The sequence below is a fragment of the Selaginella moellendorffii genome, unplaced genomic scaffold (assembly GCF_000143415.4).
Source record: "Selaginella moellendorffii unplaced genomic scaffold, v1.0 SELMOscaffold_26, whole genome shotgun sequence".
Lineage (NCBI taxonomy): Eukaryota > Viridiplantae > Streptophyta > Lycopodiopsida > Selaginellales > Selaginellaceae > Selaginella > Selaginella moellendorffii.
The window spans coordinates 775110-783341 of record NW_003314287.1 but is presented as its reverse complement, the minus strand read 5'-3'; positions in this window follow the sequence as shown (position 1 = coordinate 783341).

Below are 8232 nucleotides of genomic sequence, written 5' to 3'. Positions count from 1 at the left end.
TAAGAGGGAAACAAGGTCGGTGGGCCAATGCCTTGGCCGAGTTTGATTGCGAAATTCTGTACAAGCCTGGGAAGAGCAACATCGTGGCGGATGCGCTAAGTCGAAAAGCGAGCTTGAGGTTGGCAATATCCAGCGCAACAGCAACCTTCTGGGACGATGTGCGGATAGCATATGAGAACGATGGTCTAGCACAGGAAGTGTTGCTGAGGAATCTAGAGGCGCGGGAAGCTCACCAGAGAGGTGAGCTACCAACGGAAGAGAAAACGGGCTACGCGGAACGCAATGGACTCATTTATTACAAGCAAACGAGGGTGTATGTTCCAGAAGGGGAACTAAGGAAGGTGGCCTTAGAAGAGTGTCATGACGGACCTCTTGTGGGACACGGTGGAGTGCCCAAGACGATGGGCTTACTCAAAAGGAAGTACCATTGGCCAGATATGGCTAAGGACGTCCAAGACTATGTAAAGACATGTCCAACATGTCAGCAGGTAAAAGCCGTGACTAAGGCTAGTGGGGGCTTGTTGCAAAGCATCCCAATTCCAGATTGCCCGTGGAAATGTCTTACGATGGACTTCATCACGGGACTCCCCCCAAGCGAGGGGTTTGATGCGATATTCGTGGTGGTGGACCGATTTTCGAAAATGGCACACTTCATACCCACCACAACGGAGGTGGATGCGGAAGGTGTGGCAAAGCTGTTCTTCGAACAAGTGGTTCGAGTGCGGGGAAGACCGGAAGAGATCATCTCAGATCGAGATAAGATCTTCACTAGTAGGTTCTGGAGGACTCTCCTGGAACAGTATCGCACCAAGTTGAAATTCAGCACAGCCTATCACCCACAGACAGGTATGAGGTATTGAGTCAAGTTGTTGGCACTAACACTTCTTGACAGACGGACAAACGGAAAGGGTGAATAGGCAGCTGGAGGATTATTTGCGATGCTATGTCTCGGGAGACCAGACCGATTGGGTAAGTCATTTGGGACTTGCGGAAATGTGTTATAACAACTCACCACATTCGAGTATCGGGGTGAGTCCATGGGAAGTCATCAATGGGCGAGCTATTGAAGGTCCTGTGGAACTCGGCGTGGCCGAGTATCATGGAGAGTTGCCCGCAGTGGAGGCATTCACGGCGGAAAGACTCAGCATTTGGAATCTAGTGAGGGATTCCTTGGAACGGGCTCAACAAAGGCAAACCAAATATGCGAACTAGAAGCGTCGGGATGTAGAGTTCCAAGCTGGGGAGAAGGTGTGGCTGAACACCAAGAACCTCATACTACCAAGTGGGATCAGCCGAAAGTTGACCCAAAGGTAAAGATGCATGTATTCCTATAAATGAATTGATCTTGAGTTCCTTAAGCAGGTTCGCGGCGCCTTACGAGATTGAGGCACGAATCGGTAAAGTGGCTTACCGACTCCGACTTCCTCGAGAGATGGGGAAGATGCACCCAGTGTTCCACGTGAACTTACTCAAGCCGTACTTTGAGGATCCACTTCGCAAGGACCAAGTGAGACCTTTACCTGAGGTTATCCAAGGGGAAGAGGAATACGAAGTCGAGGCCATCCTCAATGCGCGCAAGAGCAAGCGACAAGGACGCGAGGTGAGAGAGTTCCATGTGAAGTGGAAAGGATTTCCACACTGCGAACCAACATGGGAACCGGAGGAGAACCTAGCGAACGCGCGAGATCTAGTGGAGGAATTTCTGCAAGGCAGAACTCTATGTACTTATGCAAAATTCAATTAAAAATATCAATTTGCAAAAGTTGAGCAAGTGGCATATGTTGGGACCCGAAGGCGCGCCAAAGGTAAGCTAATTAGCATGGGTTGGATAGGTTGACCAGGCGTAGGGCACTACGCCCGACTCCCCGCGGGGATGTCGAATCTGTAGATGTATTCTACGGAGGTTGGGTTCGAGTCCCAACCCCCTAGTAAAGCAAGGCTGGGTTCAAGTCCCGACCCCATACTAGGGCGTGGTGAGGTGAGGAGTATAGGGACACCTATATTCCGTTGTCATGGGCTCTTGGCCGGGGAGGCTAACTTAGGCACACCGCTAAGTGGGGGGATGCCCCCGGAGACATGGTCAACAAGTCGTAGGATAAAATGAGACGTTCGATGTGGGCATCGAACTTCTTCTATGGGTGGTGGAGTTGTAAGGAACTGACTCCCCTAGATGTTGTAGGCTAAAGGATCCCCAAAAGCTTGACCGAAATGACAAAGAGTTCATCGGATGGGACCAAGTCGAGGATCGAGTCCAAGACCAACTCTAGGGCCGAGTTCGAGATAGAGTCCGGAATCGAGTCCGAGACCGACTCGGGGACCGAGTTCGAGTCCGAATTCGAGACCGAGTTCGAGACCGAGTTCGAGACGGAGTCCGAGATCCGAAATCGGGTCCGAGACCGAGTCCGAGGTCGAGTCCGAGGTCGGGTCCAAGATCGGGTCCGAGATCGAGTCCGAGATCGAGTCCGAGACCGAATCCGAAATCGAATTTGAAATCGGGTCCGAGATCGAGCCAGAGACTAAGTCCAAATACTAATACGGGTCAAGGGGTGAAAGCCCAAAGCGTGCGTCTCCCAGGGGGGGGGGGGGGGGCTGCAGGGGGTTCCAAAAGTATAGTAGGGATAGTGAGGTCCAGGAACCAGTTTTGAAGGGACTCTCTAGTTGGGCTTCCAAATCGACTTGAGGTTAAGACTGGGACCGAAGGGCCTTGGGTGGGAGTGAGCATGGACTTAGCTGGTGCCGGAGGGGCCATCCAAGGAAGTGCTCAAGAGCAGCTCCCACTCCCGAAAGGGAAACCGACTGCGGTGCTCCCGGCTCAGGTGGAGTGGTGCCCCACTTGAGTACCTTGTGGCTCATTGGTCCTCGCCCTTCCGGGGGCTTGGGCCTTCCCTTCGGGATGGAAGAGGGGGGGTAGAGGTACCCATACCGGGCTGTTAGGCCATGGTGTTTCGCCCCGATGTCCCGAAGCAAGTGCTGCACCCAAGGCTTGGGATTTAGAGGGTCCCATGATCAAGTCTTGTGGTACCAAGGGGTGTTAGGAATCTGGAGGCTTGGTGTGCTTGGCTGCTTGTGCCTGCGGGGAGTGTAGCCGAACCTTAAGTCCAGTCTAACCCGGGGAGGGGGATTGGGAGAGATTTGGGAATCCGTAGATGGATGGCTAACACTCCGTTGCTCGTGCAGTGAGTAGCTGAAACCAAGTAGGACCAAGTAGGAGCTGGTACCATAGGCGAGAACCTTGGCGAGGGAACTTAGCACAAGCCAAAGCAGAGTTGGTCGGATAGACGAGGTAAGCTAGCAAATTGGAAAGGAAAAATTTGTGGCTTATAATTTGGTATCGGAGCCTCTTCCTCAGTTCTAGCGAAGGATAGAGGCGGATTGCTGGGAGATGGCAAAGGCAAGGCGTAAGCGAACCCAAGCGGAGACAGAACCTCCGCCAGAGCTGGAGCCTCCAGTCGAACAAGAGGCTATGGATGAGGAATCCTTGCATGAGGAGGACTCCAGTGAGGAAACTTCCAAACAGGAGTCCGGTGGCGAGGTTTGGTCGTCCAAGGCTCAATTGGACGTTCTAGAAGGACAATTGGCGCAGACCAATGCCCTGCTAGAGACTCTCGTGTGCAAGTTAAAGCATGACGAGAAGCGGAAGAAAAAGCGAAAGACTGCGAATGCTGGCAGCGCAGAAGGTGCGGACCCATCGGCAGGGACTGAGGCAAACCAGACAAGGTCGAACAAACCGAAGTGGAATCAGTCCCTCAAGCAATTCCTAAGTACAAACCAAAGCCCCCACCGGTCTTCAAGGGAGTGAACGACTATAAAGTGGTGGAGGATTGGTTTTACGATATGGAGGACTACTTCCGAGCGTTGCGATTACCGAGCTCGGAGAAGGTCCATACTTGGCAGATAATGCCAAGTCTTGGTGGAGAACAACAGAGGCCAACGAAGGACCGGTGGCCACTTGGGAAATGATGAAGGCGAGGATCCGTGCAACTTACGTTCCTCCGAATGCTACTCTGCACCTAAGGGACGAGCTGAGTAGGCTGAAGCAGACCGGAACCATTCAGGAGTATGTGAATGGGTTTATGGCAAAGAGGATACTTGTCACGGACATGGGGGATATGGATGCGTTCCATGCCTTCATATCAGGTTTGCAAACCTGGGCTCGTGGCGAAGTAATGCGGTGGAACCCGACCAACTACAAGGAAGCGTTGGATGCGGCCATCAAGGTGCATTTAACCTAGCAACTTCGTAAACACATTACTTATTATCACATAGATATGATATAAGTTTCACAATGACTTGATCATCCATTGAACAACACTACGAGCATCACCCATATCACTACTAGAAAATTTTATGTAAGTATCAAGTGTCAACTCAACTTGACAAAATGCAACATAAATGCTACATTCCACCGATAGAGATTACAACACCCAACACCACTAACTTTTGTTTATAACATGGATAAGCTCATGCCACTCTCTCTTTGATCAAACTCAACACTAATCCAACACTAAGCTACTCAAAGAGCAATAACAAGGTTCCCCAGAAAAGAATTGTGCATTGTAACCCAAGTCTTTCAATGGCAAGCCTAAACAAAATGGTTTAGCGCTTCTCCGCTATCTGTCCCATAACTCACCATTTGTAAAACCATCACTTCTAATATGCATCAAGATAAGGACTCTTGATTGTATACTGTGAATACGAGCAATGAGTCACACCTCGTTGCAAATCATCTCTCAAGAAGAGAGAATGATTTACATGTTTGATCTTTCGTCCCTAACGATTTTCTTTTCGGTCTCATCTTTGACCAAACCTCAAGCTTGCATTCACACTGCCTTCAGTTCAATCCAAAAAAAGTTTATGAGAGAGCATGGCAATGATTACTTGAACTAATAGACTAATCCCTATAGTCTTGATTGATCCACTTGTAAACATGCCTAGGAAGGATCCACTAGTGCCGTGCTAAACAACTACAGACTAGCCTATTTACCACTCATAGCAAACCCAGGGAAAGTTTACTTCCACCCATAGTACATGGAACAACTTATGGAACCATCGATAGGCTTACATTAATCCTGCCAACTCAAAGTGTAACCTTGAGTTGCTAATGTGCCTCACACACGAGCCCAAGCATAAACTCGTGCAAACGGTACACCTCAAATCCATCCTATGAGCCCAAGAGCAAGCTCACACTATTATGGTACAAAAAGGTAACAAAATCCATACCCAAGGAACGAATGCGAAGTCTTAGCACCCAAACGTGTACCCACTTGGATCATCATTTTCATCTCTGCGTATGTAACGAGACTAGTTGCCCAATCTCATTGAATAGTACTCGCTAAGACTCATCCTCTGATACCAAATGTAGTGTATGTGGTTTTTACCCTTTATCCTATGGTGATTTACCATAGGATAACACCACGAAGCGGAACCTAAACCCTCTTTGTGCCACATGACAAATGCCATATGTCACATGCCACGTGTCCAAAGGACAGTGGTGTGGAACCCGAATTTCAGGGCCTTGGGCCACTGAACGAAGGAATGGTGCCAAACTCTCAAGCTTGGAGCCAAAGAATTACGAAACTGAACCACACAACAACTCCCAAGCATACAGCCCAAGGAGCGAAGGGAGAGGAGCCCGGAGTGACTTGGAACAGTCCTGGAGCAACTAGCATCATAATGCCAGGACCAACACGCAAAACGGAGCCAAACAGAGTTTGGTGCTATTTCAGCATACCAGTGGCCTAACATGAGAATATGTGTACTCCACCAGCTAGCATGGAATGGAACTTGGGCTTAGACCCAAGCCGGGCACAGAACAAGGACAGGCACGCAAACGGGAGCTAGACTATGCCTTAGGTTGGTCGGCTATGCACGACCTACCTACTATCCCTACTATACATTTGGAAGCCCCCACACCCCCCCCCCCCCCCTGAGGAACACACGCTTTGGGCTTTCACCCCAAGCCTCCCTTAGTATCAGGAGTTAGTCTCTAGGATCTCTACATTTTGTAGATATGCCAAATGAGTAAATCTAGACACTTTCCATAAATAGTATTTGGGACTGAAATGAGACTAACACAAAAGGTATGATAGCGAAGGTGTTTGGCAGACACAGTAAGTTATCATCCAATGATATTGAGGGACTAATCTCAATACGCGAGGGTTCTTGTCACTAGCCAATGCAAGACAAAATGAGACGAGAACTCCTTACCGAGCTAAGTATGCTTAGCTAATAACACGTAGAAATTCCGTCCTTATGCTCGTCCAGTCTAAGTACACTCGAAATGCCTAGCTAACTCCACTAGTACAAGAGGGACTAATAAAGGGTCCAGCAATACTGACCTCTTGCCATCGTGGCAGTAAGGTAAGAGTGTCCATAAGGATTGGCCGACAGGTAACTTTTGATACCTGAAGTCACATTCGCGACACTTGGGATATTTGAAATTAAGTGTTTTTAGGTTTGAATAATACTAGCCTGGGTGACTTCCCGAGAAGTCCAAATTTAGGAGCTTACATTTGGTATTGGAGCGGTCTCAAATCTGACTCTATTAATTGGGTAGAGGAATCACACCATATATTAATTGACATTTGGCAGGTCTAATTTGCTCTGACTAGGCTCGACTCAAGGGGTAGGGTGGTGACCCAAGGGGTAGGGTGTCAAAAGAACAGGGCTCGAGAGAGAGCTACAACTCTCAGCTTCTGTTCACACTAAATATCCCAAAACCCTTGAACGATTGGAAAAAGGTGTGCACTCTTGTTCATGAGCCCTTTCCCTACCCTTATGGACTATTTCTCAAATTGTTCACTTTAGTTATTTACATCTTAATTAAAAGGGATTAGCTATATAGCAACAAAGAGAGGGCTTCCACACAACAACAATGTCACAATTATTAGAGATTTTGCACTCTTTAGTTCACCACACTATAGGATCCAAGACTGTACATCTTCAAGGGGTTTTTATATCTCTAAGAAACTGTGGATGCCATATGAATGGACATCAAGCAAGTGTAATATACCTCCATTGATTTCATGATCAACTCATGTTTGTCATATTGGTAGGCATAGTCATATAGGAGAGATGAGGCTAGGGACATTAGATAAGGCATAAAGTTCATAACCATTAAATATTGATAGTATATGTTTGTGGAGTGAGTGATAAAATCTATATAGAATTAGACTCTAATTTCATTAATCTAGATTGCATAAAACTAGATTCTAGTTCTATTGATCCCTCCTTTATCACTACACCTCATATGGTCTTTCCTAGTTTCAAGTATGTCAAAACTAGACTTTATGGTTTCTCAGAGGATAAATATAAATAAATTGCTACATCTTGCATGTAGCAATGCTTGATTTTCTTAATAGTAGTGTTATTTTACTTTGATCTATAATTATAAGCATGTTTGTAATTTATAAATACAAGATTAATCTTATCACATATCAAACATTAGATGATAGAATAAAAAATAATATACTAAAAAGTTTATAAATTATAAAATTTTTTATAAATTATAAATACAAAATTATACTAATGAATAACAACCATTAGATGGTAGAATATCCTAGAATATTTAAGTATATTTTAGGTATATCAATTACTATCCCAATCCCCCTACAAGTTTGCCTAATCAAACCAAAAACCCAATTGAGTCTAAACTCTTTATTGTTTCAATTATGATTTTAGAGTCTTTTACTAACTGACACATTGGAGAGTTTCTTATAATGGCATATCTATATACCTTGACAAAAAAGTTGTGTCTAAATATTATTTTGTATGTCACATATATGTGATTAAACAATTCAAGCAAATATATGTTTTAAATTGATATATCTTGTAGTATAATATAATTTTTTGCAATGTAACTCACCTAAGCAGATCTGTCCAGCTTTACCTCCTCCCAAAACTTACCATCATATTTGATTACTATATTTTATAACATAATCTTTTGAATGTAAATCTAATAATAGTATAAGCATTTAGAACTAGAAATAAATGTAATAAAAAGTTTTTTGAAGAAATATTTATTAGCTATAACACATCTTTTTAGTAAATAAAGTACTAAAAGTGGATACTAAAATAGTTACTTATTGTTTTCTGAATGCGTAATTTTTTATTATAACATTTTCTATTATATTAGTTTCCTCCTTGCTTATTTCTTATCTTATAAATAAAAATGTAGTAAATATTACATTTAGCTTTTTCAAAATGAAATCTACCAAATGCAATAACCTTTTA